Genomic DNA, 19,898 nt, shown 5'->3' on the forward strand with positions numbered 1-19,898 from the left:
CCCAGCGCTTTCAGAATGCAAAAAAAAAATGCAGCATAAACATAATCATGATTGCCTCATATGAGCGTGCACACGGTTTAGTATTCCGCGGATGCAGACTGTTCACGCTGAGTGTAATGAGCCAGTCGAGAAAAACAATATCCTCACCCCCATCCGAATCGAAGACGTACCACCATCGGAAGATAAAAATAAAAGGAAAACAATAAACTCCCAAAGCTGCTCACATGGAATAATCGTGATCATAAGTTTAATATCAGCATCATCACGGAGGGTCACCGCAATAACTCCTCCATAGAGCAATGCACATAGATGGCAATGCATCATACACCCGGTTATTATATTATGCTCATCCGAAGATGCCAACCGGCGCAATAAGTGAACCTAACAAACAACCCGCCAATGGTATCCACCATAACACAGACTCGGAGATTATGTTTCCACGATCGTGAGGCACTCGTCATTGCCTACCACAACTCGCTTGGGTCCGAGAGTTTCGAGTTTCAACACACCTGCTGGAACTAAAAGAGAAGGCTTCTGCTAGAAATAGTATAAAACACTCATTCTCTTTGCTACCACTAAAATCGATGAAATCTGTTTTTGAGTCCGTTGATGGAAATGCAGGTAACACAAATGTATTATCAATCATACGAAAAGGGTGATGAATTCGAAGACTATGGTGAAGTGCTAAAAAAAGAAATAGTGAAATGGACGATGTCTAACATTGGCATGATGAATATTTTAATAATAAACACGTTTTAAATTGTCTGAGCTAACAATTCAAATATATGAATACTTCATATATGTGCTTTTTTGTTTCACTTGAAATTTATGAAATGTCTAAATGTCTTTATTAGACAAAGCTTTCTTATCAACTATTTTGCAAAATGTATACTTTTCACCCAATAGTCCGAGATATTTTTCAAAAAGAATACTGTCTATATTTCCGCTCTATTAATATCTGTATCACATTCCAATTAAACTCATTCAAAATAATAACGTAATACCGACGCTCTGAAATTTTCGAATTAAATCCACATAAAAATGAAATGAATCTCTTATCAAAAGCATATCGTGCCATCAGCAAGTCTCGTGCTTAAAAATATCAACAGAGAATGAGTGACAATCGAATCGATCAACATTTTTTTCTTAACCGCACCAACCAACGCAACCAGCACGATACCCATTTTAAATTTACTCACTCCGTCGATCGCTCTCCCCAGCAAAGTCGCGAGTGAGTGCTTGGTGGCCGCTAGTCGCCAGCAATCCAAGCCCGCAACGACCCCAACTCAAACAGGCGGCAAAATTTAATTCATTTTCAACCCATCCGACCAATCAGTCGTTTCGCGACAGCAAAACACTACGCAAGCGTTTGCAGCCGGCAGATACAGCGGGTTCGTCGTCTGCTTGCCTCGGTGTCTTTTGAAGTCTCTTGTAGTGTAGTCTTGATTCCCCCCAATCGATAGAAGTTGCTCCAGAGTTTTCGACGTCTAGTGCGATATAAGTAATATGAGTGCAAGAATGAAGATTATCTAAGTTCAAAACGACAAATTGTGCCATTTTCAACGAAAAAATATCAAGTGCTGATGGACTCAGATAACGTGAAGTGCATATATCGTTCGTGAATTGCTGCAAAAGAGTCCATGAAGAAGCTCATTGCGGCTTCCATCATCAGAAGAACATAACGATAACGTTCCCTACGTCGCAACATTTATGGTTCATATTTTGCGTGCCCTCGGTGATTAACGATAAAGAAAAGTGGAAGTGAAGTGAACTGCGCTGTACTGTTGCCATTGTGTCCAAGTAGCATCCCGCCCGCCCGGAAGGAGAGTCACGCCGCCGAAACAAAAGTGGATTTGAACATCACAGGGATGCCAGATGTGGAGCATGTTTGAGAACATTTAAAATGAAGATGAAGTTAGTTTTGTGAGGGCACTTTAGAAAATTCTAAAAATATGTGAGCTTTTCGTAATATATAAAAACTGTTGTAGCAAGTTGCGAACCTAAATTCTGGCTCGGTGGTAATTGTGATTTTTGATTTTATTATTCCGGTTCTGTGATTACGGTTATCAAAGTTCATCCTTTAATTTTTTCTTTGTTGACAGAATTTGGGTTCTGAAATAATTAAACACTTTTGAAAATGCAAAGTTCTTTTCCGTGTAATTGTGTTTATTTCTGATGCTTAATTACTGTGCGTGCAATAAAGTAGTGTTTCATAGCCGAACCGTGAGATTTCAGTGGACCAACAATATTCGACATAACTGATCTACGGATTGCATATTGGGTGTAAAGCAAACAGACGAAAATAGGCGAGTTGTTATCAAAGAAGCTAACAAGGATTAATCATTCAAGGACAGTTTGATAACAGGTAGGTACTGCAGGCTCTCTTTTATTAAACTCAAGAATATACATACATTAAATATAATATTTATACCTGCCAAACTCTAATATCCAGTACCTCGACGATCAACCAAACTGAAAATCGGTTCATTCACAATATCTCTCATCAATCGTTCACAATAATGAATGGAATACATTCTTGAAAGTTCGGAATATTATTTGAAATTTTGTTAAAGGAATGTATTAATTCACAAGACTCAAATTATTGAAAACAAAATTACAAAACATTTACCTATTTTCATTTTCTAACCTCCTAATTATTGATTCCATACACTGCCTAATTGAACCGTTGCCAGCGAAAGTGGTACATACACCATTTTTGTCGATTTTGTGTTTTTTACACCAACGGCTTCTCTTTGCAAAGATCTAGTAAGAGAATGACGAAACAGTGATTTTTGACAAATAAATCTATTATCTGACTATAAATCTATATTTGACTACAAATCTACAAATAAATCTAGTACCAGTTTCGCAGGTACCGGTTCAATTATTACTACCATATAATTCTTTTGCACCGCACTGTTTTCTACTGAATTTCCTGATAAAACAAATTAATTATTTCGAAATTCACTTCACAAGTTATAAATTATACTCCTCTTTAACGATAAATCAAATAATATTTGCCAAACAACGCAATTACCCATAGATTGATGTAGGTTTAATTCTTAAATATCCTTGTCCGTATTCCAACCTGTTTACACGGCCTTCAGTGCCCTCAAGGGTTGCCGACTTACATGTTTCTTTCAATAAAGCTGTCGATAAAGTAAAACGAACTTTCATTCGATTTCGATACATACCCATATTATAGAAAAAATGTTGAACATTATTTGCGGTTTCTTTCTATTTGCGGTTTCTAAAGAGACTAGTCAAAGAAAAGTGAACGAAACGTTAATCTTCCACCACATCTTTTTGAAATAATGATTTGATGTCGTCGTTGCAGCTGAGGTCAATAATCTAAAATTGAAACATTTTAGATATTTTATTCACACTATCCTGTAGATCCGTGGCTATAGTTTTAAGAAATGAAGAAAATGTCGAAACAGCTGTTAGCACTTTTTACAGACTTAGGTTGGACAACATTCCCACTTCCATCATATGAGACACGCTGCAAGCCTATAAATATTCAAACCATGAAAGAGGGTCGGGAAATAGCAATGATTTCTTTTGTTAACAACGATATAGTTTCGCAGCGTGTTAATTCAACAAATATTTAATCGAAATTAAATTTCTTCATTCCACCTTGGCAACTGCGCCATTGACCAATATTTTCAACTAATCACTGTCGCACAAATTCGGACCTCTCAATCAGATGATGGCCAGTTATAATATAAACTGCAAAACTATTGGCCGAATCTGAAAAAATATTTTCTCGCAATTTGAAGACTAAACATTGAAAAATTACGTTGCAAAATTATACACAACTCAACCAATCTATTTTTTTATACATTATAGTAACGTATTTAAAGCATTAAGCATTTTGTCAGTTGACGAGATGAATAAATAAATAAATCAGAGAACAAATATGGAAATTCAGTTGAAGGGTTCATTACCTTGAAGCTTTATGATCAAGTCATTGAGATGTTTGGTGACATGTATCTACTAGAAAAGCTCAGTCAGGATCATTCAGCTCGGGCATGGGGTTTCCTTTACCTTGCCAAATTGTGCTATTTTCTTTCAAAGAGAATAAAATCGCTCAAGCATGGTTTTCTGTGACAAGTGAACAAGTCCAGGCCGGAAAATGGCTTCACCTGTTTTCTCAACAGCTAAACGGGCCCGTAATGCATTTACCCCAGTGAAGAGAGTTTAATGCTTGATAGTCAACTGTTCTAACAATAATTTGGACTAAAATAAAAACTCCGCCTAAAACTAGAAATTTTCCATAAAAAAGTAAAAATTTGCCAATTAAAAATTCAGGGTATAAGCTATGAATAAATATAAAGTTTCCACAAATAATGCCATAAACAATTCAGATTTTTCCACAAAACAAAAATAAATAAGCACTTTTAAAAGTAAAAATTGCCATTTTTAAAAGAAGAATTTTCCTTAAAGAAATTGGAATATTCCAGTGAGAAAAACACAAAATTTCCATTAAGAAATCAATAATAGCAATAATAATAATAATCACTAGGATGTGGTGGGGTTCGACAGTGGGCTCTGTTGAACTTCTATAAAAAGCTGCATTTGTCCCCAAGCAGTCCCTATCAAAGCGACCGTGTGCCGCTCAAAGCGCACTAGCCTAGTCCTGGTGTTGGGTGGGACTTTAAACAAATTTGACCCGACTGACCGAGCGTCTGTTCACCAAGGAGGTGCGGCTCCAACAGCGTCTGTTCTGGCATCCAGCGGCTGAGTATGAAATGCTATTCCCCGGAAGCTATACCTAAGATGGCAACCCCATCTCGGTGGATAGGGAACCTTGGGCCAACAACCTACTGTTCCCGAAACATCTATTTGTTCGAGAATCCGATAATGAAATAATACGGACGGATTTTACGGCGACGACTCTTAGCGCGAAACAACGGACACGAATAGGAACATGGAACGTTTTAACCCTAGCCCAGCAGGGTAAATTGGCACAACTTGCCAATGAGGCACGCCGCATGAAGCTTGAGATCCTGGGACTGAGTGAAGTCCGTTGGTCAAACTTTGGAGAACACAGAACTCCGTCGGGACAAGTTCTGCTATACTCTGGTTTACGAATTGAACACGCTCCCCGGCATCGCGGAGTTGGCTTCCTTCTAAGCGCTCAGGCACACTCTGCGCTAATGAAGTGGGAACCTATAAGTGAAAGGATAATCGTTGCCAGATTTAGAACACGGGTCCGAAACCATGCTATAATCCATTGTTATGCGCCAACCGATGCTGCCGATCTGCAAGACAAAGAGAACTTCTACAGTCAACTCAATGCCGTCGTAGATAGAATTCCGAAGGGTGGTATCAAGATCTGTTTGGGCGACTTCAATGCGAAGATCGGATCCGACAACTCGAACCATGAGCGCATTATGGGACGCCATGGTCTCGGAGAAATGCGTTTGCGTTGCGTTGCGTTGTAACGGAGTATTTCGTAGATTGCATACTAATAGCTGTCATGTATATTCTTTAAATTTCTTACTCCAACTGCTTATAGATTACTACTTGGGATTTAATAGCAACCCAATTGGAGGTCCAAAATGATAAAGTATGAAAGCTACCATTTCCGGCCACGCCCATCTTCTCCGTTACTAGGGAAAGGAAGGAAATGATGATATGACATCTACTTAACGAGAAGCCAGCGACTCACCGACTCCCTCATAGATGTCAAGGAGTTGGATGGTTGGTAGGGTATATAGTTAAGGAGTATCATCATAAGCAAATTATATAATAGGTTTGAATAGACGTTGGGAGTGACCATGTTAAGAAATTTATGTCACTCCATTGTTGATTTCCTTGGGATAGGGCAAAGCTATTAAACTTGCCCTGGCTTATTAGCCTAGGTTTAAGCGCCATTATTCGCTCTCTGAAACGAGAATAAAAATATGTTAAATGTTCCTTCCCCCAATTTGTTTCCAATTGAGATAATGAAGTTATTAATATATACCCTTAACCAGGGTAGAAATATTTCACAGTCAATGCAGTGAAAAACATGGATCAGTAAAATCTGCTGTCGCCTTCTTCGCCGCCGTGGTGAGTGCGACTGGGTGCAGCCGAAAAATCTCGCTTAACTTTTCAAAAGGTCCTAAGTAACATTTTTTTCATGATTTAATTTGAATAGCGCAATCAACAGAACAACATGAAAGCTATTGATTGCATTATTCAAACTAATTCATGAATAAAATGTTACTTAGGTCCTTTTGAAAAGTTAAGCGAGAAATCATTTCCAACGCCGACTATTCAATTTCGCATTCAGCCACTCACAAGTCGCTCTGACATGCTGCTCAGTTCGAGTCTTACCGTATGACTGTGAGTGGCCCATTTAAACGCGTGGTGATTTTTTTCAATTTGCTGGGTGAATGTGTACATTTTGCTGTGGTAAATTTCATCTTCGCGGCGCTGTGGGTGATGTGAGTTCTGTTGTTTACTTTTCTGCCTCTCCGGGAATGTGAGGTTGATTTCAAAGCAGGAAGAAAATAAAAAAAATGATATAAAAAAAACATCACCTTCATCCAGTGCTGCCGAATATTTACAACCCTGCCCTTAACAATAACGGGAATGAAACATGTAACCTGAAGGAATTATTTTTTTCTTAAAATAGGAAAAAAAACTATTGATTCGCATTTATTCAACGAGAAATATTGTTTAAAGATCTGCCAGGCGATTAAGTCTGTATGAGCAACACAACTAAAATTCAAGCTGATTCAACCTGGAGATGAATTGATTCACACATATTTTGCAAGTTGAATTTTGAAAGCACTTAACAAGAAAAGCATGTGCGGATGGAACAAAACGGGGGAAGGTTGATTTGTAAATGCATGTGAAGACTGAGCACTAAAATAGCATGAAATGAGCTCACCGGATAATAAAATGTTGCTCCACGCATCCAGTAGAAATCTTGCTGATCTCAATGTCATATTCAATAGGATGTTCGAGTGGCTTAAACGGGAACATCATACTCCAGAAACAGTTGTCCATCTCGATATTTTCCGATACAATTGTTAAGATTGTTAAAAACCGCCGCACGCAAATTAGGAGAGAAATTGGGTTGAACCGGTCAACTTTGAGAAGAACTTGTTTTACAGAATAATATGTTTTGTTTCATTTGAAAAAAAATAAAATAAATAGAAAGAAAAATTACTTCAACGCTAAGACCTGAGATGATTGAATCTTCTACTACGAAACAAACCGGATATTAACTTTCGACTCTGCAAAAAAACACAATTTGGACAACACATCCTTGATTATGGCCCGGCGCAAACATTACTTTTTTCCTGCTCTCTCGCAGGAAAATCTAACTCGCAATCTGACACGAAAAAAATCTGATCCAGGACGAAACATTCGCGCACTCCGCGGAAGTAATCTATGCGACAAGATCTTAAAAGAAAAATTCCCGGTGGCGTAACACCAGTCAAATTAGAAAATACGAGAGCAGAAAAATTGCTGTCATTAAATCGGGACGCCATGGTCTCGGAGAAATGAGCGAAAACGGAGAGCTGTTCGCAGAATTTTGTGGTAATAACGACATGGTGATCGGGGGATCGCTCTTCCCTCATCGACCGGTTCACAAGGTCACGTGGGTCTCCCGTGACGGCTTTACAGAAAATCAAATCGACCACATCTGCATCAGCCGAAAATGGAAACGGAGCCTTCTTGATGTACGGAATAAATGTAGTGCCGATATCGCATCTGATCATCATCTCCTCATCGGCGAAATACGCCAGCGCATTGCGCGGAATCGTCGGCAGGAGGAAAGAGTTGGACGACGATTCAACACACGCCGACTGGAAGATGCCACGGTGAAACGGTCCTTCGTTAAAGAACTGGAGATGCGTGCTGCAAATATTCCGGAAGGTGGCAGCGTGGAAGACCAATAGACCGCCATCAAGAATGCCTTCATCGCCACCAACGAGAACAATCTGGGCGAACTACGCACCCAGAGAAAGAGGAGCCAAAGTCTTAGCCCGTCAACGATACGCGGCTCTTGAGAAGGAAGTAAAACGCTCATGTCGACGGGACAAGCGAGCGTGGGCAGACTCTCTGGCCGACGAAGGAGAGAGAGTCGCCGCAACCGGGGACATTCGCCTTCTCTACGATATCTCACGACGCTCAAGCGGGGCGAAAATGAATGCAACGATGCCTGTGAAAGACGCGAATGATCAGTTATTGACCGACCCAACTGACCAGCTGTAACGCTGGTTCGAGCACTTCGAACAAATTTTTCAAGTGCCAGCCAGGCCATCACCACCTCGGTATGATCTGCCTAGGGTCCAACGTATAACACGCGTCAATACCGAAGCTCCATCACTGCTAGAGATTCAAACAGCCATCCAAAGCATGAAATCGAATAAAGCCCCACGGATCGACCGCATATCAGCCGAGATGCTCAAAACTGACCCCATGACATCCGCTCAACTACTGCATCGTTTATTTCGTAATATCTTTCCGCAACTTTCCCGGTCGACTGGATGCAAAATATTTTAGTGAAGTTGCCCAAAAAGGGTGACCTGACTGTATGCGATAACTGGCGAGGCATTATGTGGCTGTGTACCGTTCTCAAAGTTCTGTGCAAAATTATCCTAGCCTGGATTCAGGAGAAGATCGATGCGACTCTCCGGCGGCAGCAAGCCGGATTCCGTGCCGGAAGATCCTGTGTGGACCATATTGTCACGTTCCGCATTATTCTGGAGCAGGTCAACGAATTCCAAGAGTCCCTTTACTTGGTATTCATTGACTACGAAAAAGCTTTCGACCGTCTCAATCACGAGAATATGTGGGGCGCCCTGAGACGCAAGGGAGTTCCTGAGAAAATCATCGGCCTCATCGAAGCACAGTACGAGGCCTTTTCGTGTAGAGTGCTACACAATGGGGTCCTGTCCGACCCTATCCGGGTCGTAGCTGGTGTGAGGCAAGGATGTATTCTATCACCGTTACTGTTCCTCATCGTAATCGATGAGATTCTGGTAGATGCGATTGACCGTGAAACAAATCGCGGGCTGTTATTGCAGCCTATAACCATGGAGCACCTAAACGACTTCGAATTGGCTGATGACGTTGCACTCCTCGCGCAACGGCGCTCTGATATGCAGAGTAAGCTCAACGACCTTGCCGAGCGCTCCTCCTCGGCAGGTTTAGTCATCAACGTCAACAAAACCAAATCGTTGGATGTAAACACGGTGACACCTTCCAGTTTCCTTCCAGAGAGAAAGTTTTGAACTCGATGACTTCGCCTTCTTTCATCAAAGCGGCCTTGTGTCGAACCCACATCTGTTTGCTGAAAGCAGGCAGTTTATCAGCTAGGTGACAGATGAGCTCGGGATTCATCAGATAGTTATCCGCCTTCGCGTTTGCCATCGCAATCTTGGTACCAATTACCGCGTTGTAAAATGTACGAAAGGATTCTATGCTTCACGCTAAAAATGAACTACTCAAAATTGAGTCGAATCCGACTCATTTTCATTAAAAACGGGACAACTCAAAATTTGAGTAAAAGATACTACTTCAATAAAATGATGATTTTGCGAAAGTTAAGCTTGGCCTTCCATCAATTTTTAATACGCCAGATGCGAATCAAGTTTATCTATCTATCTAAGTGCATTTTACGACAAACAGACTCCTAGTTTAAGTGCAATCATCATTTTATTGGAGTAGTATCTTTTACTCAAATTTTGAGTTGTCCCGTTTTTAATGAAAATTAGTCGGATTCGACTCAATTTTGAGTAGTTCATTTTTAGCGTGTTCCCTCCTTAACGTTCGCCAGATTTCTCAACGCTTCCAGTCTATTCGCAACTACCCATTCGGTGCGACCGCAATTGGCCCTTCGAAAGCTACCGACCGGCTTATATGGAAAAATAGTTAGGAAAAGTTATAGGGACATACGCTGTAAGTAAAATGGCATACATAAATTGATATCCAGCTTTTGGAAAAGTAGTCGAAAAATTATCCATAGTGGAGATGCAGAGGTATACTCGATCTCCAGTAATAACGAATGGCACACAAGTGTCCTTTTCCTGGCCACAAAATAATAGTACTTTCGCATTGTGTACATTAGTGATATGAAGCCAATCTCAGACTTCATATAATAGTTGCTTGTGCAAGTCCGATTATTTAATCAATCACGGAGTAGCAACTACGAATTGTATGGTCAATGGTCATCCTGTTGATCTTCATACTCATTTACGGTGCACGAGGACAGAAAAAATAGCATTTTCATTGGTTAAAATAGTACCAAATTTGATTGCCTTTCGTACTTAAAATATATACACCCTGTATACAGTACAATAAAGTTTAATCAAAGTGCAGAATTTTTTGCAGAGTGTTAGACAACAATGCTCACTGAGACATTTAAAGAATCCAACTGGCACCCTTATGGACACACAGAAAAAATAGCCAACAATAAAGCATAAATATTAACACACAAAACGCGACGGCTGCACGACCCAACCCCTGGAGCCCAAAGAAAACAGAACATAAAAATAAAAAGATCGTGAAAAGTGAGAATCCAAAAGATTAAACTGCTCGCCGAAAAGCTTGGCCACGACAATCGATCGCTCGATCGATTCCTCCGACCCCGCAGCAGCGCTCTGTGTGTGTATCGAAGGCGAAGCGGCGACGACGACGACATCGGGCGAGGAAAAAGAAGCTTATTAATATATTAATTTCTTTTTGATTGATATGTTGTGTGTTGAATGAAAACATAAAAACATGGAAGAAAGCAAAAGTCCCCCCTCGCCGCCGGTTAGGGAAGACAGTGTCTTGTGGGGTAAGATGGTGCTTTTAGGTGGTTGGTGTGTGTCCTCCAGGCCGAGTCCGGGAAAGATCGATCGAATTGAACACGAAGTGGGTGCCGTGAGGAGAACTTTTGCGCGCTACCAAAAAAAAGGCCGGGCCAGTGAACTTCGCACATTGTGCTGCTTTTGGAGTACATATACTGTTGCTTTTTGGGATCCAGATAATTACATTTAGGCTTTGGTTAATGGAGTGGTTTATTGTGAGGGTGTAGCTTATAGAACATTTGATTCGTATTTAATTTTAAATAAAAAATATTTGAAATTGAAAACGCATTCTATTTTTCGCTCTAAATTGTGTAAAGGAATGTTTGGATCGCTATGTTATCTTCAAATAGACATTTTGAGGAACTGAGGTATTTCATTCTCAATGCAATCCGAAAAGCAAGATAATATATTGGTATCGAAATCTAAAATTATAAATAACGAATCGTTAAATTTAATCACCGTGACGCTTCCATGATTTTTTTCTGTTAACCAGAAAGATCACCTAAAGCTAACAATCTTCATTTGGAAGGAGATTGCCACTCGAACGTACAGGACATGAAATATCAAAACATTAACAGCGTCGCTTGTACAATTGACAACCGGTGCCTCCGATGAGTTGGCCTCTTCATCATGCACCAATTCCACCAGTCGCCTGAGGAAGGAAGTGAGCGACCAAAAGGCCAAAAGGAAACTAGTTATCCGCTTTATATGGCAACAACATCCGAGCCAAAACATTGATTTCGGTCAAGTTCAAAGTGATTTTTTACTGCTGTGGTGAACCAACACAAACGAGGGCACGTCAGTTGAGAGAACTAGTTTCGCGAATTATTTTCGAAATTGGCCACCCGGGACCGGGCCACATTTTTGCACACCTACCTATACAATGTTTATTAAATTTTGAAAGCAATTGAAGAAAATGCATTAGCCTGAATATTTGAATGAAATTTGATCGGTGTTCAAAATGTTGTACCGTATTTTACACATGTGAGCTATTGGTATGATTGTTTCTGTAATATTTCGGTAATTGTACTTACAAAATCATTAAAACATATTACATCTATAATACAAGGATTGAGAGGGTCAGTAAAATAGTAATCTTCGGTGAGTATAAAAAAGTGACATACCCATGAAATATTGCGAATCTATAAATCATCCTCAATAGTGCGAATAAATCAATTAATTCGAATGGATGAAGATTGTTTGCTTTTTGGTTGTTAGGTCGGAATAAATTGTAACCGGAGCTAGTACAACTCCGTTTGATCCGGAAGAATTCCTGGAAGAACTTTCAAAGAAATTGCTGGAAGAACTTCCGGAGGAAGGATTTATTTATAATGACGGTTATTGAAAAAATATTCAACTACGATGGTGTTTGATTTTATCACGGTCACAGGCAAACCCATCTTCGCGGACAATGTAATGCTAGAGGTTACAGGCAACACTCTCGATGAAGTTGAACTTGAAGTTTTATATGCGATTTTGAAGAGTCGAGGAATGGCGAACTTCCGGTTTGATAAAACGACTGGAAACCCTTTCAATAGCATCGGCCGGAAACCATTCCAAGAATTCCTCTGCTGGAAGTTCCTCCAGAAATTCCACCAGGAGTTCCTCCAAGTGTTCTTGAAAGAATTGCCTTAAGAAGTTCCTTAAAGGAATTCCTTCATAAGATCCTCAAATCCTCAATTCCTTCATAAGATCCTCATCCTTCCTCCTTCCCCTTCTTCGAAGGAACACAACAAACATTGAAAACTGCTAGAGTGCTAAATCACCCAAAAATAGTCTTCTTCAGCTAAAAACTAACTTATTCAGCTTTAATTGTTTGCTGGTAGTTCCTCCGGATCTTCCTCAAAGGACTTCCTTCAGGAATTTCTCCAGAAGTTTCTCCAGGAATTCCTCCAGAAGTTTTTCCAGGAATGCCTCCGGAAGTTTCTCCAGAAATTCCTCCTCTTCTACAAATTTCTACAGAAGTTCCATAAGAAATTTCTACGCGAGTTCTTCAAAAATTTCCGCCGGGTGTTCCCTAAAGCAATTCCTCCACAGGTTTCTAGAAGGAATTTCTCCGGAAGTTCGTCAAAAGAAATGCTCCATAAAATCCTCAAAGGAATACCTCCCGAAGTTCCTGAAAAGTATTCCTCCGGAAGATATAAAAAGGAATTCCTCCCAAAGTTCTTTGAAGGAACCCAACAAACTAGAGGGTCTTGTTTCCCGGACTATAAAAAATCCCGGGATCCGGGATTAAATTTTTCGTTATCCCGGGATATCCCGGGATCCCGGGATAAAAATAAAAATACTTGCAAATTTCAATTTCATACATTTATTACATTTTTAAGAATGGTAAAATATGTATCAGGTCAATTTACTAACGACTCGCCCCTTGTCTACTCGCTTGCAATCCGGTGGGTGGCACGACGCCATGGTTTTGCAGCCATGTTTTTTTTTGTTTTTGCATATTTGCAACATCTTAGTGTAAAATTCATGATAGTATGTGTTTTGTTTACTAACATCACATATGATTCTCTTTAGGATACAAAACTGTCGGTGGGATACGGTCGCGCAATGTTGGCTGTAAAACAAACCTACTGTGTGAGATCGGGATGCCACCGGGCTGCTTGTAATACGGTTTAATAAATGTTAAGGCGTTGATGCTTGAATCCGACAATAAATAATTCTTATTAGTTATTTCAGAATTAAAATCAGAGAACACCCGCTCGCTCAACCGGTGATTGGTAGATTTTCAAACAATTATGTATAAGATCCTACCAAAACCTGTATAAGAACTGGGCATATGCGAAAACGCTAGATTCTTTTATAAATATTATATGAACCTTACAATTTCGAAAGCTTTTCTTACAATTTTTGTTTGTAATCTTATATTGTATAAGAATCTAACAATATTGCATATGCCCAGTTCTTATACAGGTTTTGGTAAGTTCTATACAGAAGTGTATGAAAATCTAACAGTCGCTGGTTGGGTATATCAATCGAAGTGGTTTTAATGGACTTCAATGCCATGAAAACTTTCTCCAGACTCGATACTAGTTCATCAGTTACTTCAAACAGAGCATGCTCCTTATTGATGAAATTATTCAAGCTACGACGCATTTCTCTGTTTTTGGTCCATAGCTTACAACTCTTCTATGGAGGTGAAGCCTTGTTCCCGTCAGATTCAGAAAATTATGTGTGGATCGGAACTTAAACAAATTTAATCAGCTGGTGACGGGAAGCGATCGAAAGCCCAGCAGAATTCGAAAATTACCTTTCTTTACTTTGAAGCCATCTCATCTCTTGATGTCTCGACGCTCATCTACTCGTTTCAGAATTGCATCGTGCAAATTCGAAGTGAAAGGGTTTTGCTGTCTATTCAGTTCAGATAGCAAAAAGTCTAGTCAACAACATTACGTCACGACCCTTCAGCGCCTCCGATATCACCCCAACAGGCTGGGGAGCGTCGAATATCGATTGAACCAGATCCAGATAATTTTTGATTATGTACGTACTTTTATTCTTATGGAGCGATTTCACAGTTCACTAGTTTTCAGAACATCCTGAACGAGTTGAAGTTGTTCCCTAAACCGGTTTTCATCCTTCCTCTGGAATTCGAACAATGTTTCGGATTCGTTTGAAAGTTTCTCCAAAATCGGTTTTATATAATCTGAATTAAATTCAACAATTGGTTAAGAAAATCAATTTAATATAAGTTCAGATATTACCAAATGAGAACGAATTGAGTTCGTCGTCTGATTTTTCACTACCATTGATGTCGTTGAAACAATCGTCGTCATCATTATCTGAACATTTTTATTCCGACATAATCGTCTTGGACTTGGGGACTTCGATGAAGAACGTCATTAATAGCGAGGTGCGACAACTTGGGACAACTTCGGCTTTACGGATCGTTTCCGGCGGAGAAGATAAAGCAATCCGTGGAACAGCTGTTAACGAGTTGTGACATTGAACACAATTTCGTAGCCGCAGTTGATCGCACATCGGATGGCGCTTCGATTATTGTGAAATCTGGAAAGAAATCGGTGCAATTATGCAGAACATACATTCATTAATTTATCTTAAATATTTTTGTTATCATGTATTTTTTATTTTCGGGAAATCCCAGGATTTGCATGAAAAATCCCGGGATCCGGGATGCATTACATCCCGGGATATCCCGGGATTTTTGTCCCGGGATTTCTCGAACAAGACCCTCTACAACAGACATTTGCCCGTTTTTGTCCGTTACGCTGGCGCTGAGACATGGATACTCTGAAGTAGTGCGTAACGGTGTAAATACGGTCATATCGCCAGGCTCATTACAACACTGAAGCTGACAATATGACCTTCCTAACCCCGAATCCCAAGGGGTCAGGCGACCCGTTCCGAGGGGATAATTGGCCTGAGGGTTAAACAATTAGCCAGGCTGTTAATGGAGCCTGTAATGATGGGTAGTCACCTTTTTGGTGGTACATTAGGGAGTAAGATCTACCACACTGTGCTCTAGTTCTTACTATTCTTGTTCATACTTATGAGCGATGGTCGGAAGAGTATGGTTTCGAAATTGATGACATAAATCTCCAAGCTCCAGAGCACTAATTACTTAGGAAAGAAGCGGATGCAAATTTGGTGGATCTAATAAAAACAGGGCCCTCCTTAGCCGTGCGGTAAGATGCGCGGCTACAAAGCAAGTATCATGCCTCTTCTTAATTTGGCAGGTTCGTGGCACGATTTTTACACTGCGCAATCCGTTGCGCTTGACCCTAAAGGGAGTTTCTTTTAAAACAGTGTCCTAACCCATAATCTGGGCAGATAGGATCACTAATCACAAAACGATGTGGTTCCGAAGAACGCTAACTACGAACAGAACGTTTATTACAGAGTCCAAATGTGTTTTATATTACAAGCTATGTGTTGCTACATTTTCGCGTCATTGCGCATATACAAAGTGGTTTAATTTTGCTTACACTGGTTAAACGTGAGGGTATTGATCCGTGTGACAAATATAATTTATTGAGCATGGGAGAGTCGATGTGCTTGCTCTGCACAAGCATTGAAATAAGTAATTTGATCCGAACGCTTGGGGTGAAATTGCTAAGTTATGAGTTTTGTCAATCGTTAATACAATGTATATGACACCTCCCCTTTTTACAAAAAAAAAATAATTGAAGTGAAATGAAATTATTTTATTTTTGACAAAATTTTGGCAATTCTTCGATTTTTTTTTTCTCTTTTCTTTTTTTTTGTTTTTGCGAGTTTATTCTTTATGCTTTTACAATTCTATTTTTATGAATTACTGTTTGTTTGTTTGTGTTTTCATTAACAATAGTACAATTTGGGCTGTTGATTTCTTTTACAATATATGGGCCTAGATAGAATGGGTCTAATTTTTTACGATTTTCGTTTGTAATATAAATGTGGTCACCGATTCTCAGATCTATTGGATTAATTTTCTCGTTTACTACTTTTTGTCTACTTTCTTTTCGCTCTAGCAAATTGTCTCTAGCTAATTTGTTTGTTATATTCAGTTTAAATTTTAATTCGTTGTAATATTCCTCAAGGTTATACATCGGCTCATGGTTTGACGTTTTTCGAAAATCAATTGGTAAATTTGCTTTATGTCCAAATACTAATTCAAACGGTGTAAAACTGTGCTCGATATGGGGTGTTGTGTTGTAGCTGAATGTATAAAATTGAATCCAATCATCCCAGTCATCTTTGTGATCATTGGTAAAACATCGCAGATACTCGTTCAAGCATCTATGATTTCTTTCCAATGCTCCAATTGTCTGTGGGTGATACGCTGTTGAAGATTTTGTTTTATAGATAAAGTTAGTAAATTTGATCAAGGACTTCGTTGTTATACTCTGTGCCTTGATCTGTTCTAAATTCCAAAATATTTCCGTAAATCAGAATAAAATGTTCGACAAGCGCCTTTGCTATTATTGCTGCTTCTTTTGTAGGTATTGGAATACAAACTACGTATTTGGTTAGATTGCATTGTAGTGTTAGAATATACTGAGTTACCGTTTCTCGTTCTTATGAACGGTCCAACTGTATCCGCTGAAAGAACTTCGAAAGGTTTTGATGGTGTGGTAGTAATAACTTGATTTTCTTTTAGTATGTCGGTGAACTTTATTGATTTTGCACATATTGCAAGACTTGACAAAATTTGCAACATCTGCTTTCATGTTTCTCCATTTGTATACTTCTCTTATTTTCAAATACATTCTGTGCTGTCCAATATGACCTGACGTCGGGGTCATATGGAAATTCTGAAGAACTTCTTTGATTTTTCCTGTGTTGTCAGTAGTTTTGGAGGATTGAATAATATTATTTCGCATTTGGAAATGGCTCTGTTAGCGATTTCCTTGAATGTACTAGCGCTGATTTCTTTGAAAAGTTTATCTTCGAGTGAAATGGCCAATTTATCTCTTCTATATTTTATTAAAATCTCTTCAATTTTCAGAAGAGCATACTCTAGCGCATGACTTCCGTTATTCAGAGTAATTTCAATACTTCCCAATATTTTGTATAATTATGGCTGTATACATTAAATCTTACTTGGTTTCGGTGCACTTCGCAACCAAGCTTAAGGATTTTTCTGGTCTCAGAGGGATTTTCAGTTTGCCAAGCATTAAGGTGATCAATCTTATTACTTGGTTCTTCTGATCTTAGTTTACTATTTGATTGTGAACTGTGTTGTTTTCTTGCCATTGCCCTAGTGTTGACTGTTAAAACTGATAATTTTTTCAGTTCATCTGAATTTGAAGGAATGCGCGAAAGTGCGTCTGCTCCTACATTACTTTTGCCTGAAACATATTCAATTTCAAAATCGAACTCTGCTAAATCTAAGCGCATTCGTGTTAATTTGCTAGTAGGATTCTTCATGCCGAATAGATATATTAGTGGCTTATGATCCGTACGAACTATAAACTTTTTCCCGTGTAAATAACTTTTAAAATGATTGATGGCCCAATGTATGGCCGTTAGCTCTTTTTCAATTGTTGGTTTGTTACTTTCACCTTTTGTGAAGCTTTTGCTTGCGTAGGCGATTGGTAAATCATGGTTGTCATGTTGTTGTGAAAGAATGGCTCCACACGCTACGTTAGAAGCATCCGTAGTAAGGATAAATTCTTTCGTAAAGTCTGGGTAACGCAAAATTGTCGGAGATATCAGTAATCGTTTTAATTTCTCAAAACTGTTTTGATGTAAATGTGTCCAAGCAAATTTTACACCTTTTTCAATAAATTGTACAAGGGCTTTGCTATATTCGCAAAATTTGACACAAACTTCCTGTAATAATTACAGAAAGCGACGAATCGTCGTATTTCATCCGCATTTGTAGGTACTGGAAATCTTTGATGACTTGAATTTGCTATTGTCTGGTAAAATCCCTTTATCTGTAATACGATGTCCTAGATAAAGAACTTCTCTTCGAAAAAGTTGCATTTTTCAGGGTTGAGCTTGAGATTATAGTACCTCAAGCGCTCGAAAACCTTTTGTAAATTGTTCAGATGATGATTTACTGAACAACCTATAATAATTATATCGTCAATATATATAAAGGCACAATCAGGATATAATCCTGCCATAGCGATGTTCATCATTCGCTGGAAGCTATTAGGGCTAATGTTTAACCCGAAAGGTAATCGCTTAAAATTGAAGTGTCCAGATGAAGTGGAAAAAGCTGTGTATTTTTTTGCTTCCGGATCCAATGGAATCTGGTGAAATCCAGACATTAGATCCAGTGTTGTAAAATATTTAGCATTTCCTAATTGATCAAGAATTGTATCAATTCTTGGCAATGGAAATTTATCTGCCAAGATTTTTTTATTCAACTGGCGAAAATCAACGACCAGTCTCCATTTTTTGCTATTGTTGTCCGATTTTTTTGGAACAAGTAAAATTGGACTATTATACGGTGATACTGATGGTTCTATAATATCGTCCTTCAGCATCTTTTGAACTTGTTTTTTTTATTTCATCATTTTGTGAATAAATATTCTTATAATTCGGGATATAAACTGAACGGGGTCCGTTAAGTGAATATTTTGAGTATAAAAATTGTTTGTGCTCAATTTCTCATCTGACATACAGAAGATGTCTGAATTTTGTTCGATTAATTTTTTCAAAGGTTTCTGTACAAAGTGGGGAACGTTTGAAAATCTATTTTAGAAAGCAATTTTTGGTTTCGTTCATTATTTAAATTGGGTTTCGTCGCGATTTGTTCATAATTACAAAGTTCGTCGACAACGGGTTGAAAGTTCTGTATTTGTGCTTGTTTGTCAGTTGTGTTGATAAATTTTATCATAGCATTCGTTGGAGATACTATTGTATTTCCACAAAATATTCCAGGTAAAATTTCCTGTGAAAATACTATAGAATCAGAAGTAACTTTGAAGTTTGGTATTCTGCGTACTACTTCACACCTCGGTGGGAGAATAATGGTGTTTTGGAAACTATCCTCGATTGGTATTGAAACAACATGATTTTGGTAATTGAAATTTAATAGCCAATATTCATAGTCTATAGTACATCTGTGTTTGATAAGAAAATCCTGTCCCAAAATACCGTCTGTTGGTATTGGGAAATCATTACCAACTATCTGAAAATTATGACTTATTTGAAGACAGTCATTGAATCGTAAGTTAGTAGTAGTTTCGGCAATGGTTTCAGATATTCCATTGGTTATACCTGAGAGTTTATATTTAATATTTCTATCAATAGGTTGGTTAACAGATATTTTCCCACTTTTAAAAAGTGAAACGTCGGCTCCACTATCAATTATTAATGTACATTTTGAATTGGTCATATGTACATCTAAAGTAATAAAATTTACAGCGTTTACATTTGTTAAGTAAATTACGTTAGACGATGCGGGTTTACCTGCATCATATGGTAATCTAAAGTATTATCGTTATTAATACTTTGTATATTACGTGAAAGATCCAGTTGATGAAAATTGGTTGGTACAGGAGGTGTATGAGATTGTGGTCCTGCATCTTGGGATATGGAATTTGGAATTGAGGTGTTATGAACACGTATTGCATCAGTTGTAAAGATTTGCCTTCGAGAATTTGTATGGTACCTTCCGCCACGTCCTCTATTTTGATA

The 19,898-nt window shown here is 38.7% G+C and overlaps 1 protein-coding gene across 9 annotated transcripts in view; it reads left to right on the forward strand.

Annotated features, from left to right (window-relative positions):
* Positions 1 to 1,340: 1,340 nt before the first annotated feature.
* The window catches only part of LOC134212448 (uncharacterized), a 112,692-nt gene continuing 94,134 nt past the window's right edge, over positions 1,341 to 19,898 (forward strand). Inside the window, exons 1-2 of one of the 9 annotated variants that reach the window (XM_062690318.1) lie at positions 1,341 to 2,018; positions 2,103 to 2,365. The gene's annotated coding sequence lies outside the window, so the exon portion shown is untranslated. The remainder of the gene's footprint in view (positions 2,019 to 2,102; positions 2,366 to 19,898) is intronic. The other 8 variants (XM_062690322.1, XM_062690320.1, XM_062690321.1 and 5 more) reach the window with 8 other exon arrangements.

The sequence above is a fragment of the Armigeres subalbatus genome, chromosome 2 (assembly GCF_024139115.2).
Source record: "Armigeres subalbatus isolate Guangzhou_Male chromosome 2, GZ_Asu_2, whole genome shotgun sequence".
Lineage (NCBI taxonomy): Eukaryota > Metazoa > Arthropoda > Insecta > Diptera > Culicidae > Armigeres > Armigeres subalbatus.